Here is a 24,534-nt window from a genome sequence, read left to right as displayed (position 1 = left end):
GTCATAAATTAAGAGAAAGAACAGGTCTATAGATCCTCAACATCAAAAATAAAATGATACTTCATTGGACAAACTTTGGGAAATATATTTGAAAATTTTAGCTGGAATGGAACATATTCTGGAAAAATAGAAATTATTAAGACAGATCTCAAATAAGAAAATGTAAAGTGTTTTATATCTATTAAGTTAGTACTGAAAGCTTTCCCACAAAGAAAACTGACAGCATAATAGTTTCACCAGTAAATTCTATTAAACGTGTAAGGAAAAAATAATGGTATTTACCTTACTAAACCCCTTGAAATTAGAAAATGAGGAAATATTCTTTACCTCTAATTATAAGGTCATCTTGACATGAATGTTACAGGCCAATTACAAAATATTAATAAAGTGAATCAGCAGTATAGCCAAAGATAATACACCACTATCTAGATGCATTCATTTCAGGAGCTCATGTTGATTAATCAACTAAAATTCACCATAATAACAGAGGACAGGAGATAAATCACATGATCATTGTCTTGAGCAATGCACAAAAAGTAACTGACAAAAAATCAAAACATATTTATAAGTTTTTTGAGCCAGCTAGAAATACAAGGGGATTCTTTAACTTGATAATAATACTTATGGCAATAATAGGTTGCAGTATCATAAAGAAAGTTACAGTTAAGAGGGTCTATGACTAGAAGCTAGGCCATAGGAGAAAGTTACTTGTTTTTCACATTGACAAGGGATTAAAAATTGAGTTAGTTAAAAGTAATAGTTTAGCTTTTGCGTTCTCTCTCCCTCTCCCAACATGGCGGCCTCAGCAAAAAAGAAGAATAAGAAGGGGAAGACTATCTCCCTAACAGACTTCCTGGCTGAGGATGGAGGGACTGGTGGAGGAAGCACCTATGTCCCCAAACCAGTCAGCTGGGCTGATGAAACAGATGACCTAGAAGGAGATGTTTCAACCACTTGGCATAGTAATGATGATGACGTGTATAGGGCACCTCCAATTGACCGTTCCATCCTGCCCACTGCTCCACGGGCTGCTCGGGAACCCAACATCGACCGGAGCCGTCTTCCCAAATCACCACCCTACACTGCTTTTCTAGGGAACCTGCCCTATGATGTGACAGAAGACTCCATTAAGGAATTCTTTAGAGGATTAAATATCAGTGCAGTGCGTTTACCACGTGAACCCAGCAATCCTGAGAGGTTGAAAGGTTTTGGTTATGCTGAGTTTGAGGACCTGGATTCCTTGTTCACTGCCCTGAGCCTCAATGAAGAGTCTCTAGGTAACAGGAGAATTCGAGTGGACGTTGCTGATCAAGCACAGGATAAAGACAGGGATGATCGTTCTTTTGGCCGCGATAGAAATCGGGATTCTGACAAAACAGATACAGACTGGAGGGCCCGTCCTGCTACAGACAGCTTTGATGACTACCCACCTAGAAGAGGTGATGATAGCTTTGGAGACAAGTATCGAGATCGTTACGATTCAGACCGATATCGTGATGGGTATCGGGACAGTTACCGTGATGGCCCATGCCGGGACATGGATCGATACGGGGGCCGAGATCGCTATGATGACCGAGGCAGCAGAGACTATGATAGAGGCTACGATTCCAGGATAGGCAGTGGCAGAAGAGCATTTGGTAGTGGGTACCGTAGGGATGATGACTACAGAGGAGGCGGGGACCGCTATGAAGACAGATACGAAAGACGAGATGACCGGTCACGGAGCTCCAGAGACGATTACTCTCGGGATGATTATAGGCGAGATGATAGAGGTCCCCCCCAAAGACCCAAACTGAACCTAAAGCCTCGGAGTACTCCTAAGGAAGATGATTCCTCTGCTAGCACATCCCAGTCCAGTCGAGCAGCCTCTATCTTTGGAGGGGCAAAGCCTGTTGACACAGCTGCTAGAGAACGAGAAGTAGAAGAGCGGCTACAGGAACAGGAGAAACTGCAGCGTCAGCTGGATGAGCCAAAACTAGAACGACGGCCTCGGGAGAGACACCCAAGCTGGCGAAGTGAAGAAACTCAGGAACGATCGAGGACAGGAAGTGAGTCATCACAAACGGGGACCTCATCCACATCTGGCAGAAATGCACGAAGGAGAGAGAGTGAGAAGTCTCTAGAAAATGAAACACCCAATGAAGAGGAAGACTGTCAGTCTCCAACTTCTAAGCCTCCCAAACCTGAACAGCCTCTAAAGGTAATGCCAGCCCCTCCACCAAAGGAGAATGCTTGGGTGAAGCGAAGTTCTAACCCTCCTGCTCGATCTCAGAGCTCAGACACAGAGCAGCAGTCCCCTACAAGTGGTGGAGGGAAAGTAGTTCCAGCTCAACCATCTGAGGAAGGACCAGTAAGGAAAGCAGATGAAAATAAAGTAGATGGGGTGAGTGCCCCAAAAGGCCAAAGTGGAAATTCCAGCCGTGGTCCAGGAGATGGAGGGAACAAAGACCTCTGGAAGGAGTCAGATAGGAAAGATGGCAAAAAGGATCAAGACTCCAGATCTGCACCTGAGCCAAAGAAAGCTGAAGATCCAGCCTCTAAGTTCAGTTCTGCAAGCAAGTATGCTGCTCTTGCCGTTGATGGTGAAGATGAAAATGAGGGAGAAGATTACACCGAATAGACCTCTGCATTCTGTGCTTTCTCCTAGTCTCTCACCACCCGGGAACATTTCGAGAGCAAATCAAACCTCTATCCAGACAAGATAAAATAAAACCCACCATCTCCTGGATACCTTTCTTAACTTTTTTTTTTTAAAAAAAAGAAACAAAATGAAATTCTTTTGCATGCTGCTGCAGCCTTTAAAATATTGAACTAACTGGAGAATCACCAATGTAGCCAGAGAGAGACGTACAGCTTTTAATGCTGTAAGTTTAAAGTTGTGGTGCATTTTTATGACACGTGCAGTTGCCTGTGTGATTAGTGCCTAGGGGCCTCCGTTTAGCAAGATGGCAGTGATAGTGATGCAGTGTCTGGAATCTAGTTGGGCAGTAGGCAGGTATAAGGAAGAGTGTGAGGTTTCTACCTTTAATTCTTATCCCGTTGTGGCATACATGAATTAGCAAACAGTATCTGAATAAACTCTCCATTCTTGGCAAGGTAGGTTTAGTCTCTGATGTTGTTTTAGTCTCCAGGAGGCTGCCAGCCCCACCTCTTATTTAATTCTGAGTTACTGGGGCCAGCCTAAGGGGGAGTTCCTTCATTTGTGCCCCCCAGGTGGGTAGGTGGGAGTGAGTCTACAGGCCACTGAAGAATAGGACTGTTTGGTGACCAAAGTAAATGGGGAAATCGTGATTTGAAAAGAAGCTTGGGGATTTGATGAATTATTTTGCACCAGTAACAGGGAAAATGGTATGACCTCCAGTAAACACATAATCGTTTACCTCCTGGAGCAGGAAGCACTTAGGGGTTGTGGGAATTCCCAGGTCTTTTATGTGTCCTGGTTTCACCCTTTCTTAAACCCTATCCCTTCTGAAAGTTCAAATATATCCACATTCTGTTGAAATCTTGGAGCTTTAAAAATTTAGACTCTTGTCATCATCTTATGTTCATCTTTCCTGTTAACCTTCCTACAGGCAGCTTCTGCTTAAGTCACATACTTGACCTCCTAAGCATTCTCTAAGAGCCCCTGGGAGCTGTCCAATGAGGAATCATCACTGCTTTTTCTCAAGCAAATCTTGCCTCCTTCATGTTTTGACACTCCTTCCCTCCAGCCATTCGTGCTCCTGCTGCTTTGACCCCTTTTACACCTCAGAAAAGAATTACCAGTCTTAGGTGGTGAGCGAGGGTGGTTAAATTGGGAGCCTTTCTTACAACCTTGATTGGGGTTTGAGGGGCTTTTTAAAAAACAAAAGTTTCCTTCTCTCCAAGTGAAATCCCACACCAATGTTTGGATTTATAATGTGGCCTAGACCAATGTGTGTTTTTTTTTGGTTCTGTTTTTTTAGCATCCCCTTGAGAGAATAAATGATAATGGAGAAGAACAATTTCACAAGGTCCTGGCTTCTCTTGCAACACACTAGCTTTACTTGCCTGCTTTTATGTGCACCTTGGTACTGTCAGCTCAACAGATGGTGTCCTTACAGGCAATATTGGTACCTGCAGAGAAAAGACACCTTGGTCTCTTCTCGCATCAGTCCTAGGTTAGACCCTTTACAGCCGTGCAGGGGTGTTGGTTTATGAGTGCTGCAGCAGTGAGCATAATGAATCATTTACCCAGTGGACATAAAAGACATACCAAGTGAAGTAACTTTAAATAATTGGCTTGGAGTGGGTAGTAGCTAGGAAGTGGCTTTTAGAGATACCCAAGGTTGAGAGGGTATTTTTTTTTAACCATTTGCTATAGATGATGAAAAAGTAGGGTTTGCCCTCTTCATGTCTGGTTCCAAATAGATGTGTCCAAAAAAGCTGTTTTTTCCCCCATTCCTCTACCCTGCCACCCTGTTAAAACAAACAGGGATTTATGACCCGCTCCTCAATACATGTAAAATTTGTACAAAAATATCTTCTATGAAAATGATTTGTAATCTGTAGACTTAATACCTGGGAGATGTCTTGAGATGCAAAATCCCATCCTTTAGGTTGTGGGGTTTTTTGTTTTCTCCAAATAAATCTGATCTTTAAAGTTCACTTTAAAAAAAAAAAAAAGTAATAGTTTAAATTGAGTAGCAATTCATTTATGTCAAAGTACTACACATGTAAACTCCGAGTTACAACTCATATGAATAGGCATGGTGCATATCATTAGGCCCAGTATCTTCCAAAACAGTCAAATATTCAGGTCACTGAGGCTCTAAGAGTCAAGCTTAACCAAGAACACCACTAGAATCTGTTAGCTCTATGAGTTAGCCCAGAAAAACGGATCAATTAAAACATAAAACACTGGGGGACGATATGGCTAGATTCTGGGATTTCAAACACATGTGTAGGCAACACATGACATGAGAACTAAGTAATCAGGAAAGGTACAGGAAGCAAGGTACAGGCTATGTGGGAAGACAGACAGAGGCAAGTGTAAGAACATAGAACTTGGATCAAAAGCTGATGTTAAATATGAAAGGTCCAAAATTTCTTTAATTATTTATAAAGCTAATTTTCAAAGATAGATTCTTATACTTCGATATTTTGCCAAAGGCAAAAGAATAATGACATACTGAATACCTTAGTATCAGATTAAATAAATACAACATTATGAGTATCTAAAAGTTCTTTGAATTTATTATTTTTAAAACTGGAGCTACATGGGAGGGGGGTAAGATGGCGGAAGAGTAAGACGCTGAGGTCACCTTCCTCCCCACAGATACATCAGAAATACATCTACACATGGAACAACGCCTACAGAACACCTACTGAATGCTGACATAAGACCTCAGACCACCCAAAAGGCAAGAAACTCCCCACGTACGTGGGTAGGGCAAAAGAAAAGAGAAAAAACAGAGACAAAAGAATAGGGACGGCACCTGCACCAGTGGGAGGGAGCCGTGAAGGAGGAAAGGTTTCCACACACTAGGAAGCCCCTTCGCGGGCGGAGACTACGGGTGGTGCAGGCGGAAAGCTTCGGAACTGCGGAGGAGAGCACAGCAACAGGGGTGCGGAGGGCAAAGCGGGGAGATTCCCGCACAGAGGATCGGGGCAGACCAGCACTCACCAGCCCGAGAGGCTTGTCTGCTCGCCCGCTGGGGAGGGTGGGGGCTGGGAGCTGAGGCTCGGGGTTCGGTCGGAGCGCCAGGAGAGGACTGGGGTTGTCGGCGTGAACACAGCCTGCAGGGGCTTAGTGCACCACGGCTAGCCGGGAGGGGGTCCGGGAAAAGTCTGGAGCTGCCGAAGAGGCAAGAGACTTTTTCTTCCCTCTTTGTTTCCTGGTGCATGAGGAGAGGGGATTAAGAGCACTGCTTAAAGGAGCTCCAGAAACAGGCGCAAGCCGTGGCTAAAAGCGCGGACCCCAGAGACAGGCATGAGACGCTAAGGCTGCTGCTGCCACCACCAAGAAGCCTGTGTGCGAGCACAAGTCACTATCCACACCACACCTCCCCTCCCAGGAGTCTGTGCAGCCTGCCACTGCCAGGGTCCCGTGATCCAGGGACAACTTCTCCAGGAGAACGCACAGCGCGCCTCAGGCTGGTGCAACATCACGCCGGCGTCTGCCGCCGCAGGTTCACTCCGCACTCCGTGCCCCGCCCTCCCCCCGGCCTGAGTGAGCCAGAGCCCCAGAATCAGCAGCTCCTTTAACCCCGTCCTGTCTGAGGGAAGAACAGATGCCCTGCGGCGACCTACACGCAGAGGCGGGGCCAAATCCAAAGCTGAACCCCGGGAGCTGTGTGAACAAAGAAGAGAAAGGGAAATCTCTCCCAGCAGCCTCAGGAGCAGCAGATTAAATCTCCACAATCAACTTGATGTACCTTGCATCTGTGGAATACCTGAATAGACAACGGATCATCCCAAATTGAGGAAGTAGACTTTGAGAGCAAGATATATTATTTTTTACCTTTTTCCTCTTTTTGTGTGTATGTGTATGCTTCTGTGTGAGACTTTGTCTGTATAGCTTTGCTTTCACCATTTGTCCTACGGCTCTGTCCGTCCATTTTTTTGGTTGTTTGTTTTTTACTTAAAAAATTTTTTTTTCTTAATATTTTTTATTTTAATAACTTTATTTTATTTTTTCTTTATTTTATTTTATTTTATCCTCTTTCTTTCTTTCTACTTTTTCTCCCTTTTATTCTGAGCCCCGTGTGGATGAAAGGCTCTTGGTGCTGCAGCCAGGAGTCAGTGCTGTGCCTCTGACATGGAGAGCCAACTTCAGGACACTGATCCACAAGAGACCTCCCAGCTCCACGTAATATCAAATGGCGAAAATCTCCAAGAGATCTGCATCTCAACACCAACACCAGACTTCACTGAACGACCAGCAAGCTACAGTGCTGGACACAATATGCCAAACAACTAGTAAGACAGGAACACAACACCACCCATTAGCAAAGAGGCTGCCTAAAATCATAATAAGGCCACAGACACCCCAAAACACACCACCAGATGTGGACCTACCCACCAGAAAAACAAGAGCCAGCCTCATCCACCAGAACACAGGCACTAGTCCCCTCCACCAGGAAGCCTACACAACCCACTGAACCAACTTTAGCCACTGGGGACAGACACCAAAAACAACGGGAACTACGAACGTGCAACCTGCAAAAAGGAGACTGCAAACACAGTAAGATAAGCAAAATGAGAAGACAGAAAAACACACAGCAGATGAAGGAGCAAGAAAAAAACTCACCAGTCCTAACAAATGAAGAGGAAATAGGCAGTCTACCTGAAAAAGAATTCAGAATAATGATAGTAAAGAGGATTCAAAATCTTGGAAACAGAATAGAGAAAATGCGAGAAACATTTAACAAGGACCTAGAAGAACTAAAGAGGAAACAAGCAACGATGAACAACAAAATAGATGAAATTAAAAATACTCTAGAAGGGATCAATAGCAGAAAAACTGAGGAAGAAGAATGGATAAGTGACCTGGTAGATAAAATAGTGGAAATAACTACTGCAGAGCAGAATAAAGAAAAAAGAATGAAAAGAACTGAGGACAGTCTCAGAGACCTCTGGGACAACATTAAATGCACCAACATTCGAATTATAGGGGCCCCAGAAGAAGGGAAAAAGAAAGGGACTGAGAACATATTTGAAGAGATTATAGTTGAAAACTTCCCTAATATGGGAAAGGAAATAGTTAATCAAGTCCAGGAAGCACAGAGAGTCCCATACAGCATAAATCCAAGGAGAAACAAGCCAAGACACATATTAATCAAACTATCAAAAATTAAATAGAAAGAAAACATATTAAAAGCAGCAAGGGAAAAACAACAAATAACACACAAGGGAATCCCCATAAGGTTAACAGCTGATCTGTCAGCAGAAACTCTGCAAGCCAGAAGGGAGTGGCAGGACATATTTAAAGTGATGAAGGAGAAAAACCTACAACCAAGATTACTCTACCCTGCAAGGATATCATTCAGATTTGATGGAGAAATTAAAACCTTTACAGACAAGGAAAAGCTGAGAGCGTTCAGCACCACCAAACCAGCTTTACAACAAATGCTAAGGGAACTTCTCTACACAGGAAACACAAGAGAAGGAAAAGACCTACAATACAAACCCAAAACAATTAAGAATATGGGAATAGGAATATACATATCGATAATTACCTTAAATGTAAATGGATTAAATGCTCCCACCAAAAGACACAGACTGGCTGAATGGATACAAAAACAAGACCCATATATATGCTGTCTACAAGAGACCCACTTCAGACCTAGGGACACATACAGACAGAAAGTGAGGGGATGGAAAAGATATTCCATGCAAAACGAAATCAAAAGAAAGCTGGAGTAGCAATTCTCATATCAGACAAAACAGACTTTAAAACAAAGACTATTACAAGAGACAAAGAAGGACACTACGTAATGATCAAGGGATCGATCCAAGAAGAAGATATAACAATTGTAAATATTAATGCACCTAACACAGGAGCACCTCAATACATAAGGGAAATACTAACAGCCATAAAAGGGGAAATTGACAGTAACACATTCATAATAGGGGACTTTAACACCCCACTTTCACCAATGGACAGATCATCCAAAATGAAAATAAATAAGGAAACACAAGCTTTAAATGATATATTAAACAAGATAGACTTAATTGATATTTATTGGACATTCCATCCAAAAACAACAGAATATACATTTTTCTCAAGTGCTCATGGAACATTCTCCAGGATAGATCATATCACAAATCAAGCCTTGGTAAATTTAAGAAAATTGGAATTGTATCAAGTATCTTTTCCAATCACAATGCTATGAGACTATATACCAATTACAGGAAAAGATCTGTAAAAAATACAAACACATGGAGGCTAAACAATACACTATTTAATAACGAAGTGATCACTGAAGAAATCAAAGAGGAAATCAAAAAATACCTAGAAACAAATGACAATGGAGACATGACGACCCAAAACCTATGGGATGCAGCAAAAGCAGTTCTAAGAGGGAAGTTTATAGCAATACAATCCTACCTTAAGAACCTCAGCATAATAAAGGCCGTATATGACAAACCCATAGCCAACATCGTCCTCAATGGTGAAAAACTGAAACCATTTCCACTAAAAGCAGGAACAAGACAGGTTGCCCACTCTAACCACTATTATTCATCATAGTTTTGGAAGTTTTAGCCACAGAAATCAGAGAAGAAAAGGAAATAAAAGGAATCCAAATTGGAAAAGTAGAAGTAAAGCTGTCACTGTTTGCAGATGACATGATACTATACATAGAGAATCCTAAAGATGCCACCAGAACACTACTAGAGCTATTCAATGAATTTGGTAAAGTAGCTGGATACAAAATTAATGCACAGAAATCTCTGGCATTCCTATACACTAATGATAAAAAATCTGAAAGTGAAATTAAGAAAACTCTCCCATTTACTACTGCAACAAAAAGAACAAAATATCTAGGAATAAACCTACCTAACAGACAAAAGACCTGTATGCAGAAAATTATAAGACACTGATGAAAGAAAGTAAAGATGATACAAATAGATGGAGAGATATACCATGTCCTTGGATTGGAAGAATGAACATTGTGAAAATGACTCTACTACCCAAAGCAATCTACAGATTCAATGCAATCCCTGTCAAACAACCAATGGCATTTTTCACAGAGCTAGAACAAAAAATTTCACAATTTGTATGGAAACACAAAAGACCCCGAATAGCCAAAGCAATCTTGAGAAAGCATAATGAGTTGGAGGAATACGGCTCCCTGACTTCAGACTATACTACAAAGCTACAGTAATCAAGACAGTACGGTACTGGCAATAAAACAGAAATATAGATCAATGGAACCGGATAGAAAGTCCAGAAATAAACCCACGCACATATGGTCACCTTATCTTTGATAAAGGAGGCAGGAATGTACAGTAGAGAAAGGACAGCCTCTTCAATAAGTGGAGCTGGGAAAACTGGACAGGTACATGTAAAAGTATGAGATTATAACACTCCCTAATACCATACACAAAAATAAGCTCAAAATGGATTAAAGACCTAAATGTAAGGCCAGAAACTGGCAAACTCTTAGAGGAAAACATAGGCAGAACACTCTATGACATAAATCACAGCAAGAATCTGTTTTTTTTTTTTTTTTTTTTTTTGCGGTACGCGGGCCTCTCATTGCCACAGCCTCTCCCGTTGTGGAGCACAGGCTCTGGACGCGTAGGCCCAGCGGCCATGGCTCACGGGCCCAGCCACTCCACAGCATGTGGGATTCTCCCGGACCGGGGCACGAACCCGTGTCCCCTGCATCGGCAGGCGGACTCTCAACCACTGCACCACCAGGGAAGCCCCAGCAAGATCCTTTTTGACCCACCTCCTAGAGAAATGGAAATAAAAACAAAAATAAACAAATGGGACCTAATGAAACTTCAAAGCTTTTGCACAGCAAAGGAAACCATAAATAAGACCAAAAGACAACCCTCAGAATGGGAGAAAATATTTGCAAATGAAGCAACTGACAAAGGATTAATCTCTAAAATTTACAAGCAGCTCATGCAGCTCAATAACAAAAAAACAAACAACCCAATCCAAAAATAGGCAGAAGACCTAAATAGACATTTATCCAAAGAAGATAAATGGATTGCCAACAAACACATGAAAGAATGCTCAACATCATTAATCATTAGAGAAATGCAAGTCAAAAGTACAATGAGATATCATCTCACACCAGCCAGAATGGCCATCATCAAAAAATCTAGAAACAATAAATGCTGGAGAGGGTGTGGAGAAAAGGGAACCCTCTTGCACTGCTGGTGGGAATGTAAATTGATACAGCCACTATGGAGAACAGTATGGATCTTCCTTAAAAAACTACAAATAGAACTACCATATGACCCAGCAATTCCACTATTGGGCCTATACCCTGAGAAAACCATAATTCAAAAAGAGTCATGTACCAAAATGTTCATTGCAGCTCTATTTACAATAGCCAGGACATGGAAGCAACCTAAGTGTCCATCATCGGATGAATGGATAAAGAAGATGTGGCACATATATACAATGGAATATTACTTAGCCATAAAAAGAAACGAAATTGAGTTATCTGTAGTGAGGTGGATGGACCTAGAGTCTGTCACACTGAGTGAAGTAAGTCAGAAAAAGAAAGACAAATACCGTATGCTAAGACATATATATGGAATCTAAGAAAAAAAAATGTACACTACCAAATGTAAAATAGATAGCTAGTGAGAAGCAGCCGCATAGCACAGGGAGATCAGCTTGGTGCTTTGTGCTCACCTAGAAGGGTGGGATAGGGAGGGTGGGAAGGAGGGAGATGCAAGAGGGAAGATATATGGGAACATATGTATATGTATAACTGATTCACTTTGTTATAAAGCAGAAACTAACACACCATTGTAAAGCAATTATACTCCAATTAAAGAAAGAAAAAAAAAACTGGAGCTACATTGGAAACACTTTTTAAATATTAACATACCATAAAATCCAAGTGCAGTTGTTGAAAATTCCAAGTCTAGAAAAATACCACGTGTTCTCAAGTCCCGCCTGCTTCATTTACTAATTTACTTCTTATGCCATAGGTTTCCCCATTGTAAAATGGAGATAAGAATAGTCCTACTTCTTAGAGTGGTTTTGAACTAAAGGAGTTAATAAATGAAAACACTAAGAACAGTGCCTAGGGCATAGAGTAAACACTCTTCAAGTGTTGGATAGATCTTCCCAATAAAAAGAAATTGCAGTGAATGTACTTATTTTTCACTGACATTGGATGCTGAATATTGTTTCATAATCTAAGTTGAATTGAAGATATTTATAAATTACTCTTTTGGGTAGTAAAATATTTCTAATTTTTAATTTAATTTTTGACTATTCATATTGAATTTTAGTCTTTCCAATAACACAGCGAAGTAAATGGTCCTGGTGTTGAAGTTAGGAAAATAAACACTGCTTTGCAATATTCATCTAAAAGATATATTATTTAATACAATCAATTTGGATTGAAAGTAATACAGGCAATGCAAGATAATACAAAAAGTTATCTATGCATAGAAATAATCTATATTTTCTTAGTAATATTAAATATTCGTAGTTTAATTTTGAATGTTGCAATACACGTGTGGGCATCTTTTATTCAATGTAACTCATTTCTTGTTGTGTGTGTATATGCTTCAATAAAAATGTTAACACTGATGTGGAAATATTCTTCACCAGTATGATTTTTTAAATTTGCCTTTATTAGTGGAAAATTTGATTTTGTACCACCATAATAAAACAATAGTAAAATTAAAGTTCTCATCTTATACCATTCTGATAGTAATACAGAAAAACATTCAAGCATTATGAATAAGTATATATAACCATAAAAATCCATCCATAAGTTATTAAACTATCTAATTATAAAAGTAATACATATTCAGTATTAATTACAAATGAGAACAAATAGAAGCTTTAAAGAAAAAAATGTAATTCTCTACTACCCAAGATTATTGATATTAAAATTTTACTCATCTTTCCATTTTTAATAAAAATATATGCAACATATGTAATATATCTATGTCTATATCTATTCATGAAAAAGGAATTACCTGAACCAAAATATTATTATGCTTAAGACTGAGAAACTCTGTGTGTGTGTATGTGTGTGTTTGTCTGTTCATTTACCTTAATCAAAGTAGGTGGAAGTAATGGAAATCCCCAGCCCACTCCTTCAATCTATCCTGTTTCCTGGAATGAGGCTCTAATGGTTGGATCTGTCCGTCATGTTGGACAATAAGGATGAAGGCAACACCTGATATACTAGTCCTGGGACTGTTGGAGATCAGTTCCATTCTTTACACTCTCCTTTGCTGCTCAAGATTAAGAAGGGCTACTCTGCTGATTGCATTTCTAAGCCTCCTGTATCAGTCCTACTGAATGTCAAAGTGTATTAAAATTATATTTATAATATACATGGATACTATATTACCTACAGAATATTACATGTTATATAATTTACATTTACATATATATGTCCTCTAAATTTAAACATACCATTGTGATACATAATTAGAGAAAGAAGAGGTTAACCAAATGGAATTTTTTTCTCTATCACATTTACCTATGTAATCCGAAATAAATTCATTGACTCATTATATTTTTTATATTACTAATTCATCTTTAGGACATTTCTGTGATAACTTTAATCTAATTTTGCTTCCACTCTTAACCATTTTGACTTCACCTACATAAATTGGTACAGCTTTTATCCATTAGAAAATACGAATATGCATGCATAGTAATCACTATTTTAATGCTATTTTTTTGCGCTTGAGCTAACATGTATTTATGGATTCGTGAGCTGTTTGTTTTTACTCCTATGGAGAAAGGTGAATAGGCTTGATAAGTAAGAGCAGAATGCCTCTCAGTTCTCTAAATATACAAACATATGTAAGATTCAAAGAGCCTTCCTTTTCCAGATAATTTGAGCCAAAAAAACGAATGCATTTCCTTAGTCAAAATATCACCACAACCTATTATACAATCTCACTTGACTTATTTTTCTCAAAATAGAATTCAAAACTCTCCCCATATACAAACTCCAAGTGATGCTTTATTTCAGTATTAAAAAGAGACCTCTGAAAATAGCAATTGCATTAAAGAAATTAATAGCATTTAAATTTTAATTGTTACAATACATAGAATCAGATTTGATTAAGTGATAATGTATTTAAAATATCTATAATTTAAAATTAAAAAATTATAGATATTGAGATTAAATTGCTTGAATTATTAACAGTTATTCACACTGTAAACAACACAAACCCAAGTGACTATTTCATCATTTAAATTCCCCCATAAACAAAAACACTCCCACTCAAATGCAAGTATACTTTAATGGAGATAAAGCAGCATCTCAAAAATTTTAGTGGGCACGTTTGTTTTCTAATCAGAATTATCATTATGTATCTTTAATAGTGATTAATTTTTCATTATCTCAATGATGTCATCATCCTATAATTTGGATTATGTATTAGGCTTTCTGATTATCATAAAGGACTCAGTGAACTCCTACTTCCAGTTCAACTATTGCAACAATTTTAAACCCATGTAGAAGCTAATTATAAGACAGCATGAATAGCCAGAATGACTATAAATAATATCAACAGTTCATGTTCTCACAGAATGATTCTGTTAAACACTCACTATAAATAACCAAATTGTTTTTTTAAAAAGTGTTTCTGGGAAAATGTACTTATAGAATGATTTCCTGTTTTATAAAATCACAAGCGGCCCATTCTACCTTTCCATACCATTCTGCTACACATTTTCTTCTCAATTAAAGCTCACTTTCTCCATCTATTGATACAACATTGAAGTTTACGGATCATGTGTATTTTCTATAAATCCAAAGAATATCCGGTTAACTAGAGATAGAATAACCATTAAATAGGTACTTCATTACGGATTAGAGAACCTAAAAATATGTTAGGTAAAAGAAATTTTAACTTCTAAAATGATTTCATTATAATTAAAAAAATAAAATTCTAAATTACATCTGCTTTGTAAATAAGATCTATACCAATTTTTTCAGATTCCACATATATGCATTAATATACGATATTTGTTTTTCTCTTTCTGACTTACTTCACTCTGTATGACAGTCTCTAGGTCCATACACATCTCTACAAATGACCTAATTTAGAAATAGAGACACAGATGTAGAGAACAGACGTATGGATACCAAGGGATAAGGGGGTAGTGGTGGGGGAAAGTGGGGGGGGTGGCGTGGGATGAACTGGGAGATTGGGGTTGACATATATACACTACTGACACTATGTATAAAATTGATAACTAATGAGAACCTACTGAATAGCACAGGGAACTCTACTCAGTGCTCTTTGGTGACTGAAATGAGAAGGAAATCCAAAAAATAGGGGATATATGTATACTTGTAGCTGATTCACTTTGCTGTACAGCAGAAACTAACACAACACTGTAAAGCAACTATACTCCAATAAAAATTTAAAAATAAATAAATAAATAACATCTGAAAGAGGCAACATGATGCTACGGAAAAAGTTGACGGTGTGCCAAGAAATGTAGATTCATATACTGATCAGGTGTGTGATAAAAGTTAACCCATTTTATTACTTTAGTCTCTAGTTTTCATTTTCTGCACAAAAAGTTGCACTAAATTATATCAATAGTGAAAACTGCAAAATGAAAGCTGTTTTACTTACAAATTAACAAGAAAATCAACAAAACAAATGAAGAAAAATGGCAAGATAAGCTAATATATAACAATAAATTCAAAGATCAATTTCCCAGAGAGATTTCTTTTTGCCAGATGATTTAGTGTCTTTAAAACTTTAAAGAAATTTTACATTGAGTCTAGAAAAATGAATACATGAAAAAAGAATTTCTTTTCAAAATATATGAAACATTCAGTATTAAAGGGAAATATTAATTTAAAATTTATATAATATAAAGATGTTTATAAAATTCACAGGAAAAAAGTAAATATTTAAATGTTTTTGCTTTCCACTCACTTCAGAAGGATAATTTTGTCTCTCAAAATAGTCCTATTTTTACCTTACTAATATCTGATTACTTCGTAGAATTTATAGGTATTCTCAATACTTATGGTAGAGTATTATATCACATTAAAATTTGAAAATAAATACAAGATTATTTCAATATGAATATTGATGTGGAAAGATTAATTTCAACATTAAAAAATATTTTAACTCAATAATGAAAAGAAAGAGATTTTGTTTACTAAACACTTCTTGTCCTAAAATATGTTGGTTAAATACTTTAAAATAATCCATTAAAAACAGAAATATGTAATATCAAACAATATAAAAGTTTCCAAAGACAGATGAATCAGAAGCATAAAATAAGTAGTAATTATGTATCAGTATTAGATATCAATAAGTTACAGCATATGTGAAAACATTTCTTTCTCATTAACAGGAAAGAGAAATTCCACATATATTTCTAACTTGAAAAATGTTGTCTTTATAATATTGAAAGGGATATATAAAAACAAAATAAACACAGGATGTTTAAAAATACGTGAGTAAAATTATGGGAGACAAATTATCAAAAAAAGTATTAATACAGGATAAAATAGAACTGAATATGAAAATATGTGAGTGGAATTTTTTTTTAATTCAAGGAGTAAGTATTGAATGTACATACATATATATATATTATATATGCAGTACTATAAAGTACATAATATTTTGTAGATGTTATTTTTTATTTAGTTTGAACATATTTCAAACATTACATTTTGGCATGTAGAATTAATGCTTTTTTGTTTTTACTTCTGCTTAATATTCCACGAGTCCACTTTGAATTTTCTTTCTAATCTTGAGATGTGAGTTTTAATTCTAGTGAATTCTGTTATTTTTTTTTGGTAATCTCCTCTTGGCTTTTGCTATTTTCTTTCTCGAATTTTTTTTAGTTACATATAAGATATCAGGGTTTGAGCTCCAATTTTGGCTTTCTTTTTCCGTCATTTTCTTTTTAAAAATTCTCCTCTCTATGACAGGGTCAGTAATACCAATTCCAATTCCAGTCTGCTGCCTGTTTTTATAAAATTTTACTGGAGCACAGCCTCCTACTCATTTGTTTAAATATTTTCCATGGGTGCTTTCCCTCTAAAATTGCAGAGTTGGGTAGTGGTCACAGATATTGTATGGTCTGCAAAGCCTAAAATATTTACTAGTTGCCTCTTTAGAGAAAAACCAGAATTTACAGACCACTGTTCTAGAAAATTACCCAATTTATTTCAACCTTCCTTTTCTACTTTGATATATTTAGTTTCTAGGGACATTCTTTATTACTTGCTGTTTCTTTCAAAAACATGCTTTTCTTGCTTTGTGGAAGCAATTAATTCTACAGTCTACCAAAAAATACATATTCTTTTTTGTTTGTTTATTCACCTATTTATTTTTATTGGCATATTTGTTTCTTCTGTTACTTTATTCATTTTTATTTTGGCTTTCATGTCAGAAATTTCTTCAAATGGAAACTTTATTGTCCAGTACACAAATATTTAACAGTGAAGCATTAAGTTTCTGATTGAAATCTGGTTGTGTGATTGTAGATGTGCATGTATGTTGGGGGATTATTAACTAGCACAATTTAGCAAAACAGTATGGTGAAAACTTTTTGAGGAGAAAGTTTCCAACAATATAACTGTCTGCATATGTATCTATTAATATAATTAAGTTGTTTTTTTCACAGATACTTCCTTTGTGCAAAAGGAGAAACCAGCATCTATTTGCATTTTGCATGGATCTGAGATTTGGGCTAGGGAAGAGTCAACGACTCTTCAGACAGATCAGAAAGCCAACCCTCATGTTATCCTCCTCATGTTATCAATGTTTTATATCGATTGACTCATCCTCATCCTTTGCTCTGCTTCAACAAAGTCATAATATCTCCCATAAAAAAAAACCACACATAAACAAAAAGGAGTATAAAAATTCTATATATTATATTATGTTTTGGGGTATAAGTGTTAGGGAGAGAAGAGAATCATGTGATGATGACTGCAGTGATGATCATTTTCTAAAATAAATTTGAATCAATGTCCCTGTTTTTAGCACTCTGCCGTAGATAATCTCAAAAACCTGAAACTCCCAAGGGGGTTTGATGGTCACTCACTCATGGCTTGCTACTGTTTTGGTTTTGATTTGCCTGTGACTTGTTTCTATTAGCATTTCCTTCTGGAGGGTTTATGCTGCCACTTCCTCTCTGTTAATTCAGGTACAATTGCTTACTATCTTCTGAAGATTTGTTGAACCCTTTTATCTACTGCTGTCTTCTTAAATTTCTGTGGAGAACATTTAGTTATTTTACTGACATTTTAATTAGCTCTTTAGTGAAGGAAGGGAGAGATAAATGCATACACAATCCTTACAGACTTACTTTTCTTCTTAAAATAAAAACTTCTATGATATATTTGTGTATTAGTCATATAAGTAAAACAAAATAAATTAGTGTTTTTATGAAGAGCAGCTTCTGGGAAGATAGGGGCTGGATTTTATCCCCACCATTCTAATTTTCCAGATTCAAAGAACAACTACATCTATTCTGGACAAAGCAATAAGTATGATTAGGAGGAAATGAGGGAGCCCTGGGCTCTTTTGGAATCTTGAAGAAGAAAGACATTCTTGATTCTGTTTTTCTCTTGTGGCAAGTTACAAACCTGGGAACAGAATAAGGATTATGAAGATCTATGGATTCCAAAGATATTGAGTTCTGCCACCTTTTCAGCCTTTGTAGACCAGTAGAGAAGTCTGGGTAAATTTGATTAGAATTGGGTCCATATCAAGCCTTACAGGCCTGAAAAGAGAAGGAATATGTCACTAAAATGTAGAATTATTATCTATAAAACAGAGATTTAGAACCTCCCAAATAATATCTGTGGGTTACTAGATTAAAAGAACCACAACCTAACTATCATACCCTCAGTCAAGGGATGCAGAAAAAGATGTTTAGATATGCAAGGATGTAGGAATCTTAATACTCATTAACTTCCTGTTGTTACCTTAGGCTTAGTGTAGTACTTGGGGTGCCAGAGTGTTTTACTAATTGTTCCTTCTACAGCCTCAGCTCTCATCACTGTTTGAAGCACTTTTGTCATAGAAAAGATCTTTCTCCTATTCTTGCCCTCATCCCTCTGCTTTAGTAGCCTTCTAAGGCTGATGAGCAGAACTTGTGTCACAATGAGGGGGTGGGTTTTCTTCGTTCTTCTGGTCCAAACTTATATTAATTTCCTGTTGCTAATGTAACACATTATCACAAACTTAGTGCCTTAAAACAACACACATTTTTATTACAATCCTGGTGTGTCCGAGTTTAAACTTCATATTACTGAACTAATGGCATGGTGTGTCATCAGGGCTAGTTCTTTCTGGAGTCTTTAGGAAAGACTAAAGACTGCTTTTGTCAGCATCTAGAGGCCATCTGCATTCCTGCCTCAGAGGCTCTTCACTGACTCGGAGGCTCTTCACTGACTCAGCTTCCATCATCACACTGCCTTCTCTGCTTCAACCTTCCTACCTCCCTTGTAAAAAGACTTACCATTACATTAAGCTCACAGTGATACTCTTCCCATCAAAAGATCCTTAATTACATGTGCAAGGTTCCTTTTGCCAGTAAGGTAACATATTCACTGGTTCCTGGAATTACGATGTGGATACCACTGGGGGCCTGTTATTTCCCCTACCACAAACTTCAATCTTAGGCAGGTTCTAAGAACCTTGGCCTGTGGATGTTTCCTTCTTACCATTCCTGTATCTCCCTGTCAGCAGCCAAACTCTGCCTGCTTTGTGTGGTGGGTTTTGGGAAGGAAAGAGTTTTCTGTCCCTTCCCAGTGTTATAAGACTTCTCCTTTGAATTGGCACAGAATTTTGAGCCCAAGGGTTTTGTGCCTCTCTCTCTCACTATAAGCTATTCCCAAAGCAGTGCCTGGATCCTGGGGGGAGGATTATTTCCTACATCTCTTACAGCAGCAGATATATTTTGTTTCTGCCCCTCCCCCTGAAACAAAGGATTTTTCATGGCTACATAGGGGAGGGGGTTTTTGCTGCTCCTTTCCCATCAACTGAAGATTTTTGACTCACGTAAGAGAATGGTACAGGGGAAGTTGTTTCCATAGTCACAGGCCATCACCTCCCACTATGGGTACATCTCCAAGGCAGAGTTGGTGCTGTGGGACAGGGATTATCTTTGGTCCCCTATCTTGGCCCACATTTTCTAAATCTGCATATTACTGTCAAGTGAGCCAAACAGTTCTTTGTTGTAGGGGGCCTTCCTGTGCATTTTAGGATGTCTGACAAAGTCCCTTATCTCTACCCACTAGATGCCAGTAGTACTCTGTATTACTTTTCTATTACTGCATAACAAATCATCACAAATGCAGAGGCTTAAAATAACATGCACATTTACTACCTCACAGTTTCTTTGGGTCCAAAGTCTAGACCTGGCTTAGCTGGGTCCTCTGCTCAGAGTTTCACAAGGCTGCAATCAAGATGTGGCTGGGCTGTGTTTTCATCTGGTGCTTGGCTTCTCTTCCAAGCTCACATGGATATTTGACAGATTCAGCTTCTTGCAGTTGTAAGACTGAGACCCTCAGTTTTTAGACACAACCTATAGTTTCCTGCCATGTGGCCCTCTCTATATGTTGTTCACATCATAGCAACTTGCTTCTTTAGTGCCAGTGAGAGAGCGAGGGAGGGGGGGAGAGAGAGAGAGAGACCCTCACTCCATGGCCAAGATGTAGTCTTATGTGATGAAACACAGCCACTGGAGTGATACCCCTTCACCTTTGCCATACTGTTGGTTAAAAAGGAGACAAAAGTTGCACCCACACCAAGGGCAAGTGGGAGGTGATAACATGAGGGTGTAGATCATTGGGAATGACCTTAGGGTGTGTCCACAACACCTACAACAGTTGTGACAAACAAAAATGTGTACAGACATTGCCAAATGTCCCCGAAGGGCACAATTCCCCTAGATTGAGAACCACCGCCCTAAGGTGATTATACTTTACCTTTAGGGCTTTATTAAAATTTTAGCTGGTTTCTCCTTAACTGATTTTGCTCCCCCCCCCCCCACCAATGCTCTACCAAAGATGAAGCAGTCCAGATGTTTCATCTCTCCTCTGAGGCACCTGTCATTTTGGAATTCAGTTTTTTCCTTGTGACTTCAGATTGCTGAGGTTCAGTTTAATTTATGATATTGCACATTATCTGGATTTTCTCATTTAATAAAGAAGCAATAATTCCCAATGGTTTTCTACATCCTATGTGGGAATGTAACTTCCTTGAAGCACAGATTTTTGATATTTCATCATATAAAGGTGAAAATCCAAGCTAATTATTGCATCAGACACTGGAAATTCCCATTATTTTATTATCTCAACAAACAATTACCAATAACTAATACAACTTCCTATACTAGGCAGCAGAGGTTAACTCTAAGAAGTTTCTGCTTTAAAGTAGCTAACAACATGAGACTCTCTAATCACTGTCTAGTGTAATACATTCAGAAGGGTAACATGGTAAGGAAGGTTACCTTGCCCTGGACTTTCTACATGACAGGGGCATGAAAACTGAACTGTGATTTTTCTCTGCTCCTGTTAATAAATATTATTTTATTTATTTTATGTTACAATTCATAAAAATCCACTTTTAATAAATGATATAGCCTTGTTGGCATGGGAGCCAGGACATTTAAAATATATATTGAATGTGAAAAATATTATTAATAATTATAAAACCATTTTATTATAATAATAACAGATTATGAATACTGTGACTCCTCAGAAAATATAACATGTCATAACTTCTTTGAAAATGCAGAAACTTTTAAGTTTTTCAAGCAGGTGAACATTTCCAATAACAATATATTTTTAGATCAAGGAAAATATTAATTTACATATGTGTATCTTACAAAATTTTAAAGATTTTTCTAGGTATTAGAGCTTTCCATGAATACTAGTAAATTTATACTTTTTAAAAAAACAGTGAAACAATAGATCAGGAATAAAAGATTGGAAACTTTGGTATGTACTTACTCATAGACTAGAATAGCAGAAAAGTGTATCAGGATAAACCTTATGAAACTTTCTTTTTTGCAGGTTGAAAAAGTAAAATGTTCTTCAATAAAAGAATAAAAATAGTGTTATTTTCTGTCATAATATTGATATTATTTAAAGCATGTTTGGAATAGTTGAAGTTGTCTGAACCTGACAATATTATACTGTAAATGTAAAAATCTCAGTATTTTTCTACATGTCCCACTTTTGGGGAAATATATGCTCTGGTGTAACTTTTCTTATTTCTTTTTAAACATATTATAAAATATTGTTATGTATGTTATCACATATTAGTTTGGAACGTGTATGTCTACAATCACATATCCGGATCAATTTTAGTAAAAGGATATATAGAAGAGAAACACAAAACAGGGCATTTGAACAAAGACAAAAATGAACAATGGACTGCTGTAACACTGACTAGCAGACGTTTGTTTTATTCTTTTGGGATATATACCATCTTACTTTACTGATTTTATGCTTTTGCCATATTCCTACAATTCTTTTCTATGCCCTTATTTTTTACTGCCTCTTAATCAAAAGATATCATGTGTTCCTTGAATTATCCAAGTATTTCCAACTTATTGTATTAGCTGTAGAGTGTGAGCATGACAGAATATAATTTTGTCCCTTTCTTTGTTTCTCTCTTTATCACTATCCTCTTTCTTTCCTTGGAGCTCAAACTATAAGCCCATTTGTTAGTGTCTCTCCTAAGGTTACAACTTTCAGCTTCAAGCTGATGTTATCTGTGCAACTGCCTTTTCCCTCCAGAACATACTGAATTAGTTTCAAATTGGCTGAAAATCTCTTGTTGTCTGTTCCTATAATTGGACTTCCCAGAACCCATCGCAAATTTTTATTCTTCCTGGTGGGAATTAACCCTTGGGATTTGTTCCCCTTGAGCCTTTAAATTTATTTTGTAGTGGCTTTTCCCTACAGTACTTTAAATCTTGGATGACCTAGATTTATGGAAGAGTTAACATTGTTGACACTTTCCTTACAGTATTTGTTTCTTACTGCCCTGGGGATCAAATAATAGAAAACTGATTATTATTTTTAGTTATATGAGTATTTACACACTGTAAAACAATTATAAAATCAGTAAAAACAATTTTTACTATTACCTTGATTCAGAATTCTTTTTAATTAGGAGTTTGGGATTAATATATGCACACTACTATATATAAAATAAACAATAAGGACCTACTATATAGCACAGGGAACTGTATTTAATATCTTGTAATAACCTATAATGGAAAAGAATCTAAAAAGTTATATATATATATATATATATATATACATGGCTGAATAACTTTGCTGTACACCTGAAACTAACACAACATTGTAAATTAACTATACTTCAATTTTAAAAAAATGGTTAGAAAAAGAAAAAAATGAATATTAACCTTAAATATTAACACGAAGTACTTTCATTTTTGTTATACTTTTAAGCATGCCTATCTTCCACTTAACAAAAAAAAAAATACTTCAACTCTCTTTATTTGTTATGGTTAACAATAAGTCTACTCCTATAATCAAGGAATAACTCAAATTTTACCCAACTGTATAAGTTCCTTGATATGCTTTTATTAAGATTTCTTCTCAGATTTAACTCAAATGTAATTTTTAGAGAAGCTTGCTTGTTTGCTTTTTTCAAAAGGCATCATCATTGGGCATTTTAGAGGTGAGTTATTAAAATAACTAAATCATATCCTGAGGAGGGAGGATGTATAATGGGAGGAGCATAATGAGTGGCTGCACGAGTCTAGATAAACCACTGGAGATATGAACATGTTGAGGGCATTATCATCTCTGAAGTGATGACTAATCAGAAACTAGATATTTTATGAAGTCCATTCTTCCAAGGATGAAAGATATTTGATCTTGGTGACTATATCATACTGAGCTTATGCAAAATTGTCTTATATCCAAGGACCAAAAAAAAGCAACTCTTGACCCTGCTGCTTTGATTAAAGCAGCTCAGTCATTACAGTTTGTTGGGTTTTCAGGTAATACAGCATTGCAGCAATCTGGGTGGACTATTTGAGCATGAGTACTGTAGTACCAACTTTATGGCATGCTTAGGATAAGAGAATTTGTCAAGTAAATATGACACTGAGCTTCTGATAGGTGAGAGGTTTTGCATTCATGGTCAGAAATATTAATACAGAGAAGAGCACTGGCATGGCCTGAGACAGAGATCTGGTTAGGAAAATAACAAATCAGCGATTTTCTCAGCTGTAGGTTTGACCTGATTTAGCACAATCCCTTTTCACTTCTAACCACTCTCAAAGAGCAAAGAGGATGAGAAAGAGAAGGTAAAATTGATAGCCCTCTACAAGGAAATGAGTCCCATACTAGTTTTAATGCACAATCACAAGTCTTTTACCTATCAAGAGAGAAGACTCCCAAGAATAGAGTGCCAAAATGAAAGAATATGTCTTATTCACTCATTAATTAGTGGTTTAAGGATAAACACTGGAGTTTAATGCTGAAGATTTTATATCTACCTCTTAATCATTCTCCATGTAACACATTTTTGCTCCTATGAATCTGAAACCAAGATATCCCTGGCAATACCTACACTTCCAAGATCACTATAGCAATACATATCCATATCAATGTCTATATCTGAAAAGTGTTGGTATAATAACATTTACTTAAAAAGCCAGAGCTAAAGCCCTGATTCAATCTAGTTGTCCTGTACATTCTGTAATAAGCTTCCTGTTTTGATGAGAATTCTGTCTCTGACAGAAATTGCAAGAGGCAGAAATTCTAAGTTGAAACTTGTCATCAAATATATTTCGTAGTTCTAATTTCCTTTTGCATAACCAATGCACTCTTTCAAGCAAAAAGAGGTTCCTTTGGCCTC

The 24,534-nt window shown here is 37.2% G+C and overlaps 1 pseudogene; it reads left to right on the top strand.

Moving 5' to 3' along the window:
• The first annotated feature begins 770 nt into the window (after positions 1 to 770).
• LOC137221166 (eukaryotic translation initiation factor 4B pseudogene) lies at positions 771 to 4,626 on the top strand (annotated as a pseudogene).
• The last annotated feature ends 19,908 nt before the right edge of the window (positions 4,627 to 24,534 follow it).

This window comes from Pseudorca crassidens, chromosome 3, assembly GCF_039906515.1.
Source record: "Pseudorca crassidens isolate mPseCra1 chromosome 3, mPseCra1.hap1, whole genome shotgun sequence".
Classification (NCBI taxonomy): Eukaryota; Metazoa; Chordata; class Mammalia; order Artiodactyla; family Delphinidae; genus Pseudorca; species Pseudorca crassidens.
The sequence above is the reverse complement of the archived record's forward strand: the minus strand, read 5'-3'. Positions and strand labels throughout refer to the sequence as shown.